The sequence below is a fragment of the Gorilla gorilla genome, chromosome 13, assembly GCF_029281585.2.
Source record: "Gorilla gorilla gorilla isolate KB3781 chromosome 13, NHGRI_mGorGor1-v2.1_pri, whole genome shotgun sequence".
In the NCBI taxonomy this organism is placed as follows: domain Eukaryota; kingdom Metazoa; phylum Chordata; class Mammalia; order Primates; family Hominidae; genus Gorilla; species Gorilla gorilla.
In genome coordinates, this window is record NC_073237.2 from 24,493,546 (window position 1) to 24,512,197 (window position 18,652).

General features: G+C 37.6%; 1 long non-coding RNA gene across 1 annotated transcript in view; it reads right to left on the reverse strand.

Annotated features, from left to right (window-relative positions):
- Positions 1-2,776: 2,776 nt before the first annotated feature.
- Positions 2,777-18,652, reverse strand: part of LOC115935821 (uncharacterized) — a 37,947-nt gene continuing 22,071 nt past the window's right edge. Inside the window, exon 4 of the long non-coding RNA XR_008668617.2 lies at positions 2,777-4,623. This is a non-coding gene — a long non-coding RNA (uncharacterized lncRNA). The remainder of the gene's footprint in view (positions 4,624-18,652) is intronic.

Here is an 18,652-nt window from a genome sequence, read left to right on the forward strand (position 1 = left end):
TCAATTTCTTGAAAGAGACAATCTGCCAAAACTCCCACAAGAAGAGATAGGCAATCTGAATAGGTCTATCTTTATAAAGAAAACTCAGCCAGGCACAGCGGCTCACACTTGTAATCCCAGCACTTTGAGAGACCGAGGCAGGCAGATCACTTGAGGCCAGGAGTTCTAGACCAGCCTGGTCAACATGGTGAAACCCCATCTCTACCAAAAAAAATTACAAAAATTAGCCAGGCATGGTGGTGGGCACCTGTAGTCCCAGCTACTCTGAAGGCTAAGGCAGGACAATCGCTTAAACCCGGGAGGTGGAAGTTGAGGTGAGCAGAGATTGCACCATTGCACTCCAGCCTGGGCTACAAGAGTGAAACTCCAGCTCAAAAAAAAAAAAAAAAAAAAAAAACGAAAGAAAAAGAAAGAAAGAAATTAAATCAATAATTAATATCCTTCCAATAGATAGCCCCCGACCCAGATGGGTTCACGGTGAATTCAGCCAAGCATTTAAGGAAAAAATTATGTCAGTTCTCTACAATCTCTTTCAGAAGCTATAACCAGAGAGAATACTTTCTAACTCATTCCATTAAGCCAATATTACCCTAATAGCAGATAAGGACAGTACAAGAAAACTACAGACCAAGATCTTTCATGAAAAAAGATGCAAAAATTCTCAACAAAATATTACCAAATATAATCCAACAATGTACAAAAATAATTACACACTACCACCACTTTGCAGGTATTCAAGACTGCTTACATTTGGAAATCAATTAATATAATCTGTCATATCAACAGGTTAAAAAAGAAAAATCACCTGATCAAATTAATAGATACAGAAAAAGCATCTGACACCTATTTCTACATTACACACTAACATCACATTTAACAGTGAGAAACTCCTTTCTCACTAATATCAGAGATAAGGCAAGGATTTCCCCTCTCATCACCACTTTTCAGCAGGGTACTAGAAGTCCTATCTAATGCAATAAGACAGGAAAAGGAAAAAAAGGTACACAGATTGAAAAAAAGAAATAAAACTGTCTTTGTTCATAGATAACATAACCATCTATGTAGAAAAATTGAAAGAATCCAGACAAAAAATACTGGAACTGATAAAGTGACTATAACAAGATTGCAGGATAAACAGGTTAATACCTAAAGGCCAAGCATTTTTCTATATACTAGCAATGAGCAAGTGGAATTTGAAATAAAAAACTGAATACTACTTACACTATCATCCCAGAAAATAAAATACTTAGGAATAAATCAACAAAATATTTATAAGATCTATATGAGGAAAACCACAAATTCTCATTAAAGAAATCAAAGAATTAAATAAATGAAGAGATATTCCATGTCCATTGACAGATTCAATATTGTGAAGATATCAACTCAATCTTATCTACAGATTCAATACAATTCAAATAAAAATCACAGAAAGTCATTTTTGTATATTGACAGACTGGTTCTATAGTTTCTATGGAAAGACAAAATGCCCAGAATAGCCAATACAATGTTGAAGGAAAATAACCAAGTTGAAAGACTAACACTACCTGACTTTGAGATGTACTAGAAAGTTTCAGTAATCAAAAAAGTATGGCAATGGCAAAAGAATAGATAAATAGATCCACAGAACATTATAGAGAGTCCAGAAATAAATCCACATAAACATAGTCAAATGATCTTTGACAAAGTAGGAAAGGCAATACAATGGATTATCTTTTCAACAAATGGTGCTGGACAGGACATCCACATGTAAAAACAATAAAACTAGACAGAAACTTTACACCTTTCACAGAAATTAAGTCAAAATAGATCCTCTACCTACATGTAAACTGAAAAACTATAAAACTTCCAGAACACAGGAGAAAATGTAGATGACCTTGGGTTTGGCATTGATTGTTTAGTTGCAACACTAAAGGCATGATCTATGAAAAAAAAAAACCTGATAAGCTGAACTTCATTAAAGTATAAATTTGTGAAAGACACTGTCAAGGGAATGGAAAGATAAGCCACTGACTGGGAGAAATATTTGCAAAACACTTATCAAACAAAGGATTGTTATCCAAAATATACAAATAACACTCAACAATAAGGACACAAATAACCTGATTTTAAAATGTGCCAAAAACCTTAGGAGACACCTCACTAAAGTAAGATATACAGATAACAACTAAGCATATAAAAGGATGCTCCACATCATATGTCATCAGGAAAATGAAAATTAAAACAACAATGAATGCTCAGATACTTTTAATTTCTCTATAGATTGGTGAACATTGCCATATTTCTGGATTATGACAGCTGAAGAAACACTTTTACTGGAAGCAGAGAGACAATCAGAATTTTAAAAGTTTGAATTAAATATATAGATAATCTGAATTTTTGTATACTTTAAATCAAATTACAGAATATACATTCTGAGGAATTTCTATAAGCATAAATTTTTGGAAAGATTTGGTTTCATTCAAAACAGAAAAAGTGGACTTTTGAGAATAATAAAGATCTATGACATGGAAAATAATTACGACTTTAGCGATAAACCACGGCAAATGCTTTGTTGTAATCTGAAGAAAAAGGTGAGGCAATTACATAAAGTAATGTGACTACACGGGATGCCCTCTCACGTAGCTCATATTATTGAAGGACATGAAGGAAAGCATGACAAATAAGTGAGAACGAACTTGAGAGAATAGCACCATGGCCAAGTAGTATTTCATCATAGATAAAAAATGGTTTAATACCAAAATGTCTGACAATAGAATAAGCATTCCAGTATACCGAGAGTTCCACTTAGTTTGGTACATCTATTTGATTACATTAATGTAGAAATTGCATCAGCATCATAATCAGATATTTCAGTCATAACAATTAGAGAATACCCTACTTATAATTATTATATCAGGAAAAATGAAAAGAAACATGTATCTGATAACATATTGAATTCACTCATGGATTCAAATTAAATTATTTTTATAATTTCTAAAGTATAAATGTTAATTTTTATAATTATATAAAAAATTTATTTATACACTCTAGCCTAATCTTCTACTATCATGAACTTCTGGAGAGGACTAGTCTTAATCTTTCAAAGCACTACCCATAGCTAGAATAAAGAATCATCCAACATTTATACTGCACTAAAACTCATGTAATAATTCTTACCTTTTCTCTGTGAATCCTTTCTTTTTTGTCCACCTGATGCACTATAAAGAATAATTCTACAAGACTCAAATATCCACTGGCAGTAGCTTTTCAGTCAATTTGAGCAGAGAGTAAGCTTTCTCATATTTTATAGAAAATAGACTCCATGGTTACACACTCTGGTACTAAATGACCTAATGTGTTTTGCTGAAAAGCAATACTACTGAAAAAATGATCCACATGGCATTGAACACAAAGTAGATACTCAAATATTTACTGTTTTATATTTATTATTAGCACCTGTTATTTTTAGTAATGAAATTTCAAAAACATCTTTCTCAGACATTGCTAAGATCATTGCTTTTTTTATCTGAACTACTCAGATCCAAAGATACCAGCCATCAAGTACTGTCAGGCATTTCTACTGCACTAGGATAGTTTATGGGAAAATACAAGCCACTCCTGATAGTCCCAGCATTACTTGCAAATGACTGGGCAATGTTCACTCTAACCAGTACTTTACCATGAATAAAGTAAAAGAAGCAAAACCTTATTAGCCCATCTTAGCATCTTGTTATCTGTGAGATTTGGTCGTAATTATAGATCTTGAATTGAGTAATAAAATCATCAGAGAGAAATTCTTAGGTGACAAAAATTTTAGAATGTAATATTGTAAAAAAGAAAACATATAAAATAAGTTCAGTAGTTGGGAGTAACCAGTAAAGTGACCCCAGCAAGAAAGAAATGAGCTGAGTCAATTTTAGATGTGTGTTTATACCCAAGAGGCAGAATTTTAAGTAAGCCAAAGCTAGCATAGGATATTGTCAGCTGAGGTTAATATAATACAATCATAACTCAGGGCAAATGAATGGGTTTGCATAATTTTTCTCAACACTTGGATAAAAAAATAGTGATCTGGATAGAAATTCATATTTTTTCTTTTTATTATTTTTAATCACAGTCTCTTCTGAGACCTCAATGTTAACAGAATTTTCTAAAGCTTTTTCACATATTTCCATGGGGAAAGCCAAATATTGTTTTCTTCTAAATGAAATCTAATTTTCTTCTCTGCTTTAGCAGCTTATTAACTGGCCATATGCAATTTATTGGACCATCTCTATGAATATAAATTATTTTAATGCACATTACAGAGCAAAAAAAAAATGTGAGAGTAAGCAGTCCAACTTCGGACACCTTGGAGGCTCACAGGAGCAAACATTAATGAAGCATCTCACCCTAGATCACTAATTTGCGTCACAAGCAAGTTAGGTTCATAACTTCAGAAGTTCTTTGCCATCTGGAGATGGTTTGATGACCTGGAAGAGCTAAATTTCTCTGTCTTGTTTCCAGGCACAGGTGCCCAATCAGCCCTGATTGACACTTGGCTGGCTCTTTAGGGCAGTCCAAAGGTTAAATGGATGCAGAAAGCAGAGAAGCCTTTCACACTTCAACAGTGGCTTCTTCCAACAGGGTAGAAATCTTTGATCCCTGAAGAGTTGAATGAAAGGGAGAAGAATGACTGTAAATTCGCAAATTCAACAGAGGGAAATTAGAGTTCATGTTAAATGGGCGTATAGGTCTCATCACTTTCACCACTTTTAAAGTAACCTCTTTCAATTAGTCAATTTAGATCTTCATGTGAAATTGTAAAATGCTTATCCACTATAATTATGAGCTTACAGGAATTCCTCAAACAGTGCAATTTGCTCCAGAGAAAGTAGAACGATAGCCTATGGTCACATACCAAACTCATCTAATCCTTATATTTAGTCAAAGGCTATTATTATAAACTCATCACTCCTTCTTCCAGACAATGCTTTACATAGGCTATTCTTTCATTGTGTGACTAAACACACACAGGACACATAAATATATTGAAATTGAGATACACGGTCCAGGATATATATTTTTTCCCAGAAAGTTCTAATGCTATTCCATAAACAAATGATGAAAACTTAATATGAGTATATAGTTCCTGTATAAACTGAGAGAGAACTATATGGCATCACTTTAAAAACGTACTTAATTTTTTAAAATTCTGTTCCAAAATAATCAGAATAGGCTTTTAAGAGCTTCCACTAAGTAAACAGAAAGATCCAAATCAAATGAAATTAATGTAATATTTTTGCTGTCCAGAAAGAATATTTTTATTGGGTTTTCAAACTTAATTTTCAAATAACAAAGGACTTTAGGCTCTAGTCCAGATATCCCTGAATTTCAGAAGAGCAGCAGGAGGAATCTTGTTGCTTACTTAAAGTATACACACAGACTAGGACCTTTATTCTAATACTGATGTTACGAGACAAGGTAACAACTGTATTATAGAGGTTCTAGCTTAGAAACATGTATTAAAAATCACAGTACAAGGTGGATGTAACTGGTCCTCAAAACAGCCCATTCATTCATACAATAAGGTGTATTACCAGACGATTTTATTTTGTAGATATAGATCCACAATAGGAATCCAAAATCACTGATTTTTTTTTCTGTTTTACAAAATTTCCACTGTCTAATCAAAAGGTGATTTTATAAAATTTTACTAAGAGTACCCTTGTCCAATCTGGATTCATATGGATTGAATCTTCTATTTAGTTTTACATTTTTCTCCTTAAAATATATAAACCCGCTTACAAATCACTGCTGAGTGACATTCAGAAGATATTGCAAGGGCGTCTACTCTACCTCTCTTGTCAAGTGTGTTTCAGCGGAAGGATTATTGATGGAAGCCTGAGACACAGATGAAGAAAAATTAGAGCTGTGAGGTATAGAATTGCAGAAATTGCATCTATACAAACAGCTGAAAGCAAGATGATATTCTGTTCAACTGTTTCCTATTTCAAAGAACTCTCTAGAGTCCCATTTACTCCTGACAAGTACTGACAGTGCTTACAAGTTTTCTTCAACCTGGCGAATTGCTCAAATTAAGAAAATAGTTTTACTTAAGAAGAAAGCTGCATCAGGACTTGGAAACTGTAGAACAAAACTTGAAAAGGATTTCGTCAGACAGTAAGATTTATCTCCTGTGCCTTAATGTGCAAAATAAAACTATGAAATAACTGGTTCTTGCTTAATGTGATAGTACAAAAATTTTTTTCAGCTAGTCGTAAGCTAGAACCAAAAGATTCCACTACATCCTTCACAGCATAAGGTGTACATTTTAGGAGATATAAAATTATAAATGTTCATCTCCCCAAAACAGCTCACTGTATATTACCATATGTATAATTCTATATTTTTTCCTGGTTGCCAAATTCAGGATTTTTCAAAGTGTGCTTTCTAGGTCACTAGCTCAAAAGGATGTTTGTAAAACTTTCTTGATAAAGGGATACAGTGTTACAATTAGGAAATCATCAAACTATTTGTTAAAGGCCAGGCCCAGTGGCTCACACTTGTAATACCAGCATTTTGGGAGGCTAAGGTGGAAGGATTGCTCGAGGCCAGGAATTCAAGACCAGCCAACCTGGGCAATATGGTAAGATCCCCATCTCTACAAATAAAAAATTATCCATGTATGGTGGTGTGCACCTGTAATCTTGACTACTCAGGAGGCTGAGGTGGGAGGATTACTTTAGACTGGGAGGTCAAGGCTGCAGTGAGCCACGATCATGCCATTATACACCAGCCAGGGCAACAGAGCTAGACCCTGTCTCAGAAGAAAAAAAATGAAAAACTATTCGCTAATTAGTTCCTTTCTATGGCGGGACTTCTCAGAGTGTTTAATATGCCAACATGTAGTGTGTTGAGACATAATATTCAGCATTTCCAAACTTATTGGCAATGGGAGCCCCTTTTATTCATGGAATGACTTTGACGGCTGTTCCAAGGACTACATACAATTTTGTAAGCCTGAAGTTGGGATTGTTGGCTTAGAAAGTCACTGGTTCTTTTTCCGGAGTCCAATATCACCAGTTATTTGACTTTGTGGAAATGTACAGCAGGATAAAAACATATTGTCTCGGAGGCTGCAATTTCACCCCCCACCTCTCCACACCAGCACTCTCCACTTCCGTCAACTGCATTAGCAGGCTTACTGTCACTCAGGTAATCACAGCATACTCATATAATCACAGATATTCATGCTGAACACTCATACCAACATGTTCCCCTAAAAACACGCCCCAGACATGAAAAGTAACATCCTTTTCCATTTTTGTAATGGCTTCTCTTATTTGTGTTTGTAACATACTATTACTGTTCTGAAAGACTGTTACTTATGTCTTATAAATCTTCCTGTCTTCTCTTAGTAGTTACCTTTCATATAACAACCAAAAACTTTTGCCACGTTCTGTTTTACTGGAAAAAAAATCCTTTCACAGATATTTTTTCTAAAAAAGTCAAGTTTTGCTCTACTTTTACTGTCAATTTAACACACAGGATTGAGAGTTGAAATGCCACCCATTTGGAAATGAGAATTTGACTCCCCAGAAAGTATGCTACATTCATTTGCTTGGGAAACAGAACATTCACTGATGTGACTGGAACTTTGTGTGTGACATTTTGCTCCCACTTTTTTATTTTTATGATAGCCTCCATTTAATGAGCACCTATTTTATGCAACAGATATTGTTCAGCTGTTTACACACACATATTATTTCAATGTATCTTCACAACATCCTGCCCTGGGGTTATTATTAGTCTCATCTTATAGATGGGAAAACCAAGTATCAGAGAAAGTAATCTTTTTTTCTTTTTTTTTTTTTTTTGAGACGGAGTCTCCCTCTGTTGCCCAGGCTGGAGTGCAGTGGCATGATCTCAGCTCACTGCAAGCTCCACCTCCCAGGTTCACACCATTCTCCTGCCTCAGCCTCCCTAGTAGCTGGGACTACAGGTACCCACCACCAGGCCCGGCTAATTTTTGTATTTTTAGTAGAGATGGGGTTTCACCATGTTCGCCAGGATGGTCTCAATCTCCTGACCTTGTGATCCGCCCGCCTCAGCCTCCCAAAGTGCTGGGATTACACGCATGAGCCACTGTGCCAGGCCCAGAGAAAGTAACCTTATCACCCAAAGTCACAGCTATTGAGTGACGAGCTGAGCTTTAAATCTGTATCTGTCCAATTTTTAATTTCCCAATCTTCCTAGGATATCAATCAGACATCTGTATCATCATTTCTAACAATCCCTTAATAAAGTAATAATCATATGTCATCAAATAAAATGGAAAGGTCCTTCCCCATGCCAGCCAGAGGTGCCCTTTCTTGTATCTTTTACTAAAAAGTGAAGGATTTTAAGCTTTTGTGAAACTGACCCTGAAATGATGGATAAAGAGAATGAAACAAAGGCAAAAAACCCCTAGGATGTACTGAGTGTGGTGGAGCGACATATATCTTAGATCATACACACTCTGCACTCAGCTTATTTTAGAGCCACCTGAGCTGTACTGCCTCTTGTAATATTATTTATAGTACTTTTTTTATAAATGTAGTACAGTATGTCCTATAAAAGCATTGAAGTCTTCATATGAGACTCCTCCCTAAAGACCCTGGTTAATAAATCTTGGGCTGTGAAGTGAAATGCAAAAAAAAAAAAAATGTGTAAGAAATGCACCTTTATCAGCAAGTGTGCTGACTAGTCAGGTAGCACTGTGTCAGTGCTAATAATTAGGCAGAATTGAAAGGTCATGAAAGAGAGAAAAGCAGCTGAGGCTAAAACATGAGATTTTTAAATGACTTCTCTTTGAAAAAAATACACCGCTACATCAAATATCAAGTATCTTGGCTATGTGATACCTTAACCCATTTCTCTACTTCGCTTGATCTAGTACGTGTTTGCCACGGTATGGATGAAACAATGTGTGCACCTGAAAATAATCAGTGAATAAGTAACTGTATTAAAATAGCCAAGATTAGTATCATGTGCATACGAGTCTATCCATCACCATGGAGGAGTGTATTCAATGTTCTTCCCTTTGTCTAAACTTGACCACACCCTAAAACTCAGCACATTTTTGGTCATCTTTCAAAATCGTATTTGTGTATAATTTCTAATTTCTTTCAGGAAACATTTGTTGAGATGCCCTTCACCATAGTGCCCTGTATGGTAGACACACCTGATAGCAATAACTAAATTTAAGCATACCCTGAGAATGACCCTGTATGGGAGATATACCTGAATGTGTGTTCAGAGTTCCTAGCTAAGGAGTTCAGGAGTGGCCAACCCAAAACCCATTCCTTATCTATGAGCAACACCTGAACCCCTGAACCATCCCATGGAACACAGGCTGTACAGGAGAGTGACGCCTTTTGTTTTGGGTTAAATGAAGGTTGCTAAATGGAGGTTGTTAGGAGGAGGATGCTAAGTGAAAACGCTGTATAAACCGCATGCCTTTTGCAAGCAGCTGTGGTTCTCCTGCCCAGCCCCTGCCACTGGACCATTTCTGGATGCAATGCATTTCTTCTGTCTAGCCTGCCATCACTGGTTACCACGCTGTATGTAATTTCACTTCAACTCTATGTCCCATTTGCTGGCTCTGGGTCTCTTCTTCAGCCTCTTGAACCTGGTGTCATCCCTACTGAAGTTAATAGAGGTCCACCGTGGCATTTTTCCCCGTTAAAAAAATTAATTACTTCATACACTGGTTACTTCAGCATTGTGTAGATAATTCTATTATTCTACTTATTAAACCACATTCAGTTTATTTTGTTTGTCTGCTTACGCTGCTTGTTAGATTGCAGACATCAAATGTATTTTATTTGTCTCCATATACTGAGAACATAACACAGTATTTGGCCATGTAGGTGCTCAATAGGTGTGTACTGAATTGAGTTTAATTGAACCAAATTGGCCTGACTTGAACTGAACTGCATTTATTTAAATTTAACTGGCAGCTGGTACCCTCTGATCAACCAAGTTACATGGCCAGCATTCCAGGCACTTCAAGTCTTGCTAAGTTAATACAACACTTAGAATTAAGTTTTCAGAATTACTTTACTGAGAAAACATTTATCGACTTCTGTTTACAATGTCAGGAATGCATGGGTGAATGGTAGGATGACGGTGACTGGCACAGAGGGTCCTCATACAGCTGCAAGTTGGCTTACTCAGGACAGAATGTTTTCTCCACACTTGGACCTGACACTTTAGCTGGATTACGATAAGCACTAGAAGAACAGTGAGGCATGGAAGCAGAAAATTAGACATGCCACACATCTAAATATAGCACAGGAGAGAAAACCTCAGGTTCCCAAGAAACTAATGTAGAGTAATTCTTTACTTCGGTCTCTCCCAAAGTATACTGTCAAACATTCTTGTCAAATATCTTCATGGAACTCTTCTAAAATCTCTTTTAATAAATTTTAATGATTCCTATTTCAATATATAGTACTTTTAAAAGATATCTGTTATGATAAAAATATATACGTTGTTCAGCTAAACCATAGGCAAGTGTTGTCAGTTTCTGGTGAAACTCCATGGCAAAAGGGACTCATTTTATGTAGATGAAAAGCAAATACCTCATGGAGAGATGCCAGTGTGACACACTACATAAGGAAATAGAATACATAATCAACCACACTGAGGTAGAGAGGAACCATGTAATTAGGCCAAAATAAGTCCAGAGTCTTGAATGCTTACAGTATAGAAATGGCAATGGAGATGATCTCCTTTCTATAGCTGTAGAAGAAGAAATGCACATCTAGATAATCTAAGGCTAAAAAGACAAACTCAGCTCCTCCCTTTGCCACCATTACTACCATGGTAAGAAAGGATTGATAGCCGTGGTGGAGAAAATCACCTTGTAAGTGAGAAAGGCCCCCCAGAAGGACATTATTCCCTGCAGAAGTAAAGTTTCAACACCATGGATCATATAGCTTTCAAATATTTTTATAACATAGATGGGTGTAAATTAAATATATATATTTCAAACTCATTTCAAATCTAGAATTTGGGCAGGTAAAGGAAATATCTCAGCAAGACTTGATATAAGACCAGAATGACTAAGTTGCAGTTTATAAAAGTTAAGAATTTCTGAGACATATATACATAAATATTTAAGAATTTCTGAAACATATAAATAATGCCTAGATATACTTGATCAAAAACATGCTTCTTGGATATAAACTTCAAGTGTATTATGGAAAAGTCTTAGTAAACAACTAGTCTTTCACATTTTAAAATAATTTTTTCAGTTGCAATAAACTCTCTGTCTTAAATCTGACTGTAGGAACCATATGATTACGAAGATGAGGATGCAAAGTTCCTGATGTCAGTACAAGCTATTTTCAGAGTTGAATTCAAGGAGAGAATAAATCTCTCCAATATGACTCTGCAGTCTCAACATTAAAGTGATGTACATGCTACACTTACTCAGTGCTTTTATTTAGGAAATAAAAAAAGAAAGCCAGCAAGTTGCTCTGACATTCCCTACTTCTAAAAAAACAAAAAAAGTTTGATCTTTTGCAACACATCTGCTAAGAAGAAAAATATAAAAGTCCAGTTCATAAAGTTTAATAATTTACTTTTTGAGAAAAAAATGAAATATTGTATATAATTTTGACTCTTTTAAAGTCTGCACCTATACGTCAAAATAGGCAATATATAAAAATAAAAATTGTTTAGTTGGAATGCAGGATAGTGATGACAAGGGCTGAGGAAGATGTGACTTGACACACAGATTTGGGAAGATACCTGCATAGAGGTAATAATAGTTCAAGGCATGAGTAAGGACAAGAGCTCCAAGGGTGAGACCTAACAGAAATGTCCTTTGATTCCCAAACACAGGTAGGGTGAGAAACGAAGCACACAGATTCATAATGAAATACTGTAGCCTCTACTTTTCACAAGGGCAGGGGGCAAAGAAAGAGCCTCATTAGGCAGCTGATTTCCTTTTTATCCCTCTTGAGTCAGAATGCCCGGCTGGTTCCCATTCTGATTATTGTACTTGCATAGCTTTTCAGCTATCTCAGGCTCCTAAGTTACAGAAAGCGTGCACCAAACTCAGACATGCACAGAAATGTTGTGATAATTACCTGAGGGGAAGGCCATTGCTAAGCTACCCTCTAGAAGAACCATGTCTGAGGCAACTCATACTGAGGATAATTCTGTTGTCTTCAATTCTTATTTTCCATATGGCTAAAATTTACAATATACCCTTTTGAAATCAAGCTTTTTAAAAGAATGGCTAGAAATTTGAGCATTTTAAATGTTGGCCTTTTTTTCTCATAAACATTCTCACTATAACTTGACCAAGAAAATAATAAGACACAAAGAGTTCTTGTTTTTTGAAAAAAAAATGGAAATTACAGTATATCTCTCTTGATGTATTATAAATGTACATACATACATCACTCCCTTCCTTCCAGGCTACCCTTCCCCATTACTAGTAAAAAGTGAGCCAGACATTATTTTATCTTTCTGTGGTTATAAATGTTACCATTCATTCATTAAACAAATATCTTTTAGTATCATTATTGCTAGGCAATGTCCTAGGTGTATTCAAAAGACAGCCAGTGCCTCTGCCTTCATAGAGTTTACATTCAGAGAATACATACTTGCCCTAGCGACAGTAGAGTTGGGTAAAAATAAGAGAAGAAAATAGAAGATATGAAGGAAGAAATTGAAAGACAAGACAAAGTTTTCTGGTTTTCTATATGAGAGGAACACCACAAAAGATTCTTTAAAATGTTGCTGATGTTTCAGATCATTTAGTTTAGTTTACCAGCAACAAGTGATCATGTTTCTCTAATTCTCTAGCTCTCTAGCGAAATATAGTTGACTAGACATATGTAAACACGACCCTTAAAAATATGGGACATTACACCACAATAGATCACAACAATCCAAAAAGCACTGGAAATATTAATCTGTTCCTTTATCCAACAAATGTATTGGATGTCTTCCATGTTGCAAGTACTCTTCTAGTCCTGAAGATTCAGCAGGAAATAGAATTCCCACCATTTGAAGGATGGGTTTGGTGTTCAAACTCATGTTAGTCACTGCCCCTTCTGCAGAGATTGTCATTAAGGGGCTAGCAGAATCTGTGTGACAAGTAGCCTCCCTAAGTGACATTGCATCTGCTGTCCTCTTTTATTCATAACCCTGGATACAATAAAACTATAAAATACTAGAGTTAGAAGGTATGTTGAAGATTATTTAATATCTTTTATTTACAGATGTGTGAATGAGATTCTGAGGTTTTAATTAACATTCAAAGGTTATTCAGCAAGTTAAGATAATGAGACATTAGAAAAATATTCCTTGTATATATGCATATATATGTACCTGCATTGTTGAAAGGATATACAAACAACATTTCTGCTCAGAAAGAAGTAGACTTCTCACTTATTTAAGCACTATTTTCTGCATTTTTCTCATTAATAAACTTAATAACCTACTGTTCAGAGCATTTCTCATTTATGCTAACTTTGCCTTTGAGCTTTAGGCTTGGCAAATGTTGAAAACCTTGCAAAATTTTTTCATCTCTTGATGTCCCTTCCATAAATTAATTAAGATAACTCAGTTTTTCCCACATTTCCCACAATTCAAAAAATGAGAATCAAATGCAATTTTTAAAGCTCAGTAAAAAAATCCTTTGACTTTGTCTTTTTATGATTGCCTATTTTTGATCCTCTGAAAAATACAAGACAAACTTCCAACATAGACAAGTTAATCTTGTATCCTGACTACATTTAAAATAACTCAATCATAGTCATTAATACAAAGATATTGAGAAGCCCTAACATTTAGTCTCAGACAACATGAGGTCATCAGCATATGAGGGAATCATACATTCCTGGTCATTAATCTTAATTTTAGAAATTACATTTACAGATTTAATTATCTCTACCTATGTCTGTACAGGCAATAAGGAATAATCTTTTCAGCTCTAAATGAATTTACTCCTATGACTTCATAAAAAGCACAACTCTGCTCACTTTTTGCAAAAGGAAAAAAAAATTACTGATAATCCTCATTATCACATTATAGCTGCCAATAACCTCAATAGCTAGGTCTCCATGGGAGAACTCAAAGAAATATAAAACAAAGTTTCCACACTTAATAAAAATCACAGTTTTTTCAGGAAATTATTGATCATTTTCTATCATTACAAATGAGTATAAAGCAGTATTTTCCTTTAAGCAGTCTAACTTTTATTTAAAGATGAAAGGTGTATTAGTTTGCCTGGGCTGCCATTACAAAAATACCATGAACTGGGTGGCTTAAACACCAAAACTTTATTTTTCAGCTCTGAAGGCTGGAAGTCCAAGATAAGGGTGTCAGTAGGTCTAGTTTCTCCTGAGAAATCTCTTTTTGGACCCCTTCTCACTGTGTTCTCCTATAGTCTCTGCTCTGTGCATACTACCTGGTATCTCTCCCTGTGACCAAATTTTCTCTTTTTATAAGGGCACCAGTCAGAATGTATTAGTGTCCACCCTAATGCCTTCATTTTAACCTAATCACCTTTCATTTTATTTTTTAATATTTTACTTTATTTTATTTTTGAGATGGAGTCTCACTCTGGAGCGCAGTGGTGCAATCTCGGTTCACCGCAACCTCCGCCTCCCCACTTCAAGGGATTCTTGTGCCTCAGCCTCCCGAGTAGCTGGGACTACAGAGGTGCACCACCATGCCTGGCTAATTCCATATTTTTAGTAGAGACAGTGTGCCCGGAATTGGTGGGTTCTTGGTCTCACTGACTTCAAGAATGAAGCCGCGGCCCCTCGCGGTGAGTGTTACAGTTCTTGAAGACGGCATGTCCGGAGTTTGTTCCTCCTAATGTTCAGATGCGTTCAGAGTTTCTTCCTTCTGGTGGGTTCATGGTCTTGCTGGCTCACGAGTGAAGGTGCAGACCTTCGCGGTGAGTGTTACAGCTCTTAAGGTGGCGCGTCTGGAGCTGTTCGTTCCTCCCTGTGGGCTCCTGGTCTCCCTGGCTTCAGGAGTGAAGCTGCAGACTTTCCCAGTGAGTGTTACAGCTCATAAAGGCAGTGTGGACCCAAAGAGTGAGCAGCAGCAAGATTTATTGCAAAGAGAGAAAGAACAAACCTTCCACAGTCCGGAAGGGGACCCAAGCGGGTTGCCACTGCTGGCTCAGGCAGCCTGCTTTTATTCTCTTATCTGGCCCCACCCACATCCTGCTGATTGGTAGAGCGGAGAGGTCTGTTTTGACAGGGCGCTGATTGGTGCGTTTACAATCCCTCAGCTAAACACAAAGGTTCTCCACCTCCCCACCAGATTAGCTAGATACAGAGTGTCCACACAAAGGTTCTCCAAGGCCCCACCAGAGTAGCTAGATACAGCGTGTGGATTGGTGCATTCACAAACCCTGAGCTAGACACAGGGTTCTGACTGGTGTGTTTACAAACCTTGAGCTAGATACAGAGTGCCGACTAGTGTATTTACAATCCCTGAGCTATACATAAAGGTCCTCCACGTCCCCACCAGACTCAGGAGTCCAGCTGGCTTCACCCAGTGGGTCCTGCACAGGGGCTGCAGGTGGAGCTGCCTGCCAGTCCCGTGCCATGCGCCCATACCCCTCAGCCCCTGGGTGGTCGATGGGACTGGGCGCCGTGGAGCAGAGGGCGGTGCTCATCGTGGAGGCTCGGGCCACACACAGCGCATAGAGGGGGTGGGAGGCTCAAGCATGGCGGGCTGCAGGTCCCGAGCCCTACCCGCGGGAAGGCAGCTAAGGCCCGGTGAGAAATCGAGCGCAGCACCGGTGGGCCGGCACTGCTGGGGGACCCAGTACATCCTCCGCAGCCGGTGGCCCAGGTGCTAAGGCCCTCGTTGCGGCCCGCTGCTCTGAGTGCGGGCCCGCCAAGCCCATGCCCACCCGGAACTCCAGCTGGCCCGCAAGCGCTGCGCGCAGCCCCGGTTCCTGCTCGCGCCTCCCCCTCCACACCTCCCTGCAAGCTGAGGGAGCCGGCTTCGGCCTTGGCCAGCCCAGAAAGGGGCTCCCACAGTGCAGTGGTGGGCTGAAGGGCTCCTAAAGTGCCGCCAAAGTGGGAGCCCAGGCAGAGGAGGTGCCGAGAGCGAGCGAGGGCTGTGAGGACTGCCAGCAGGCTGTCACCTCTCAACAGGACTACACCACGTTGGCAAGGCTGGTCTTGAACTCTTGTTTCCAGAGATCCGCCCACCTCGGCCTCCCAAAGTGCAGGGATTACAGGCATGAGCCACCATGTCAGGCCCCTCATTACCTTTTAAAGGCCTTACCTCCAATGTCACATTCTGAGGTACTGGGAGTTAGGGCTTGAATATATAAATTTTGGGTGGATACAATTTAGCCCATAACAGAAGACACTGTATATAAGTTTAATAAAGCAGAGTAATTACAGTGACTCAAGAGGGGATTCTTGCTGGTATGCTGGTAAGGCTCTGCACCAGGAATTTATACAACCAGGAGGGAAGGGAAATAGCATGTATCCATTACCCATTATGTGACAGAATTGGTGCTAAACACTTTACATGTGCCATATCATGAGTAAACTGCACAGAAACCACAACCTAACCAGTTAGCCTCATTTTGTAAATGAGAAAACTGAGGTGTGGAAAGGAAAAAAGAGTTCTCTATGTAATAAAGCTAGAAAATGATGGAGCTGTTTTAAGAATTTAGGTTTTGTCATCAACACTTACCTTGGATACCTCATTTAATTGACCTGGAATTCAACTTCCTTATCAATAAAAAAAAAAAGTTTTTTCATTCTCTAAGTTTCCATAATTTCCTATTGCATGTTTTTCTTTGATGTGAAAGTAATATAAAACATAAATACACTTTGGAAATTAGGGAAAAATGGAAAAATGAAATGCAATTTGCTATCTAATAAAGGTACTATAAATATTCTGGTAAGATTCCTTTCTGATCCCACCCCTACTAAATATGGGAAGATGGGGCTTCCTTCTTATCTCGTTAGTTTTTGTAGAAATGCAAGTGTCCATAAAGACCCCAACCACTTTAGCAAAATAGAAGCAAAACAAAGAGAACAATGACATTCTAAGAAGTTGATTATCTTAGTATTTAAAAGTGTGTTTGTATTATGGATGCTTGTCCATAAGGCAGGAGTGAGATGTGTCTTTGAGATACACACACACACACACACACACACACACACACGCACCAGCTTTTAGAAAAATGGCAAACTAAACAGCACTTAAGTGAGCCAAGAGGAACAAGAAGTTTAACCCTGAATAGCCAAAGAGTGAAGATAATGGGACATTAAGGGAACAGGAAAACAGAGCAGCCCAAGACAGAAAAGACTTCTTGATCTCCATCCAAACGGACTCATAATGGACCTAAAAGTGATTTGAGGTGAAAAGCCAGGAACTGTATTATGTCATTCTCTAGATTTTGTGTGTGCATTTGATCAATCCAGGACTTTCTAGTAATGGACTTCCAAAAATTAAAAATACGTCAAAGTGGTTACACTATGTATCTTGGAATAGATAGTGAAATGTATACAGATTTGTGACTTAACCTCTGCTTCTATCACTTAGTAACTCATAGCATTTTTAATATCATTATAAAGTCTTCATAACTTTAATTTTAATGCCTGCATAATATCAAATTGAATAAGTGTACCAACCACTTTACATGCTTAAGATCCTATTTTTGGACCTTTGAATTGTTTCCATTTTGTATACTAGTGTAGCAATGTCCCAAGTGAGGCTACCTATAACATTTCAGTGAGGAAAATATTGTGTAAAAGTTGTTAGTAGTTTCCTGGTAAAGATATCAGTTACCTTGGAAAGAACGTTGGTTTGGAGAGGGTAAAATGAATGATGCTTCAGTTTACAACATAAAGCAGCATGCATCTATCTAAGACTATTGCAGATTTTTTTAAATATATAAGTGTCTAGGACCTAAAATACATGTAGTTGATGGAATTAAGCAACACTCCTCTCCCACAAAGCCAGCTGCCCTAAAAAGTTATATACAGTCAAGGAAATTTCTAAAAGAAGAAGAGCCTTTTCCTTAGGATGCTTAACTCTATCAGAATCTATGTGAAGCCAGATCATGGGAAAGAAACACGTGCCCCTAAGAGAAAACTCATTTGAAAAAATATGTAAACTTTGGACCAACCTCGAGCTCTAGAATTTTGTAAGAAAGAGCTGTTTATGCAACATTTGGCTGAGGCTGAAGCCCCTCAGTATGCAGCCACTATGGTGTGCCTTGGGAAAAAGAGCCAGGTGCATGCACTGAATGAGCTAGTCACTAACAATTGTAACATTTGGGAGCCCATGTATATTTTGGTATGAAGCAAGCATACAATAATGTCACCTGGGAAGGAAAAGTATCTTCTGGCCCTGCACACAAAGAAACAATTGCCAAGTTGGTAACAGCTGGGTTCCTTGTTTACCATGGTTATTCCAGCAATGGTCAAGGCCTTAATTTTGAACTTCCTTTTTTCAGAAGTAATTCCATATCATGGTGACAACACTAACAGCTACAGAGAACAAGTCTTTTGATGAAGTGAATAGATTTTACAGATCTTTTTCCATGAAGTTATAATAACAACTTTTATGGGCTCAATAAATATGCCTGGACACCTTGTCCTAACTTGGAAGAGGAACTCTGGGAAGAGAAAGC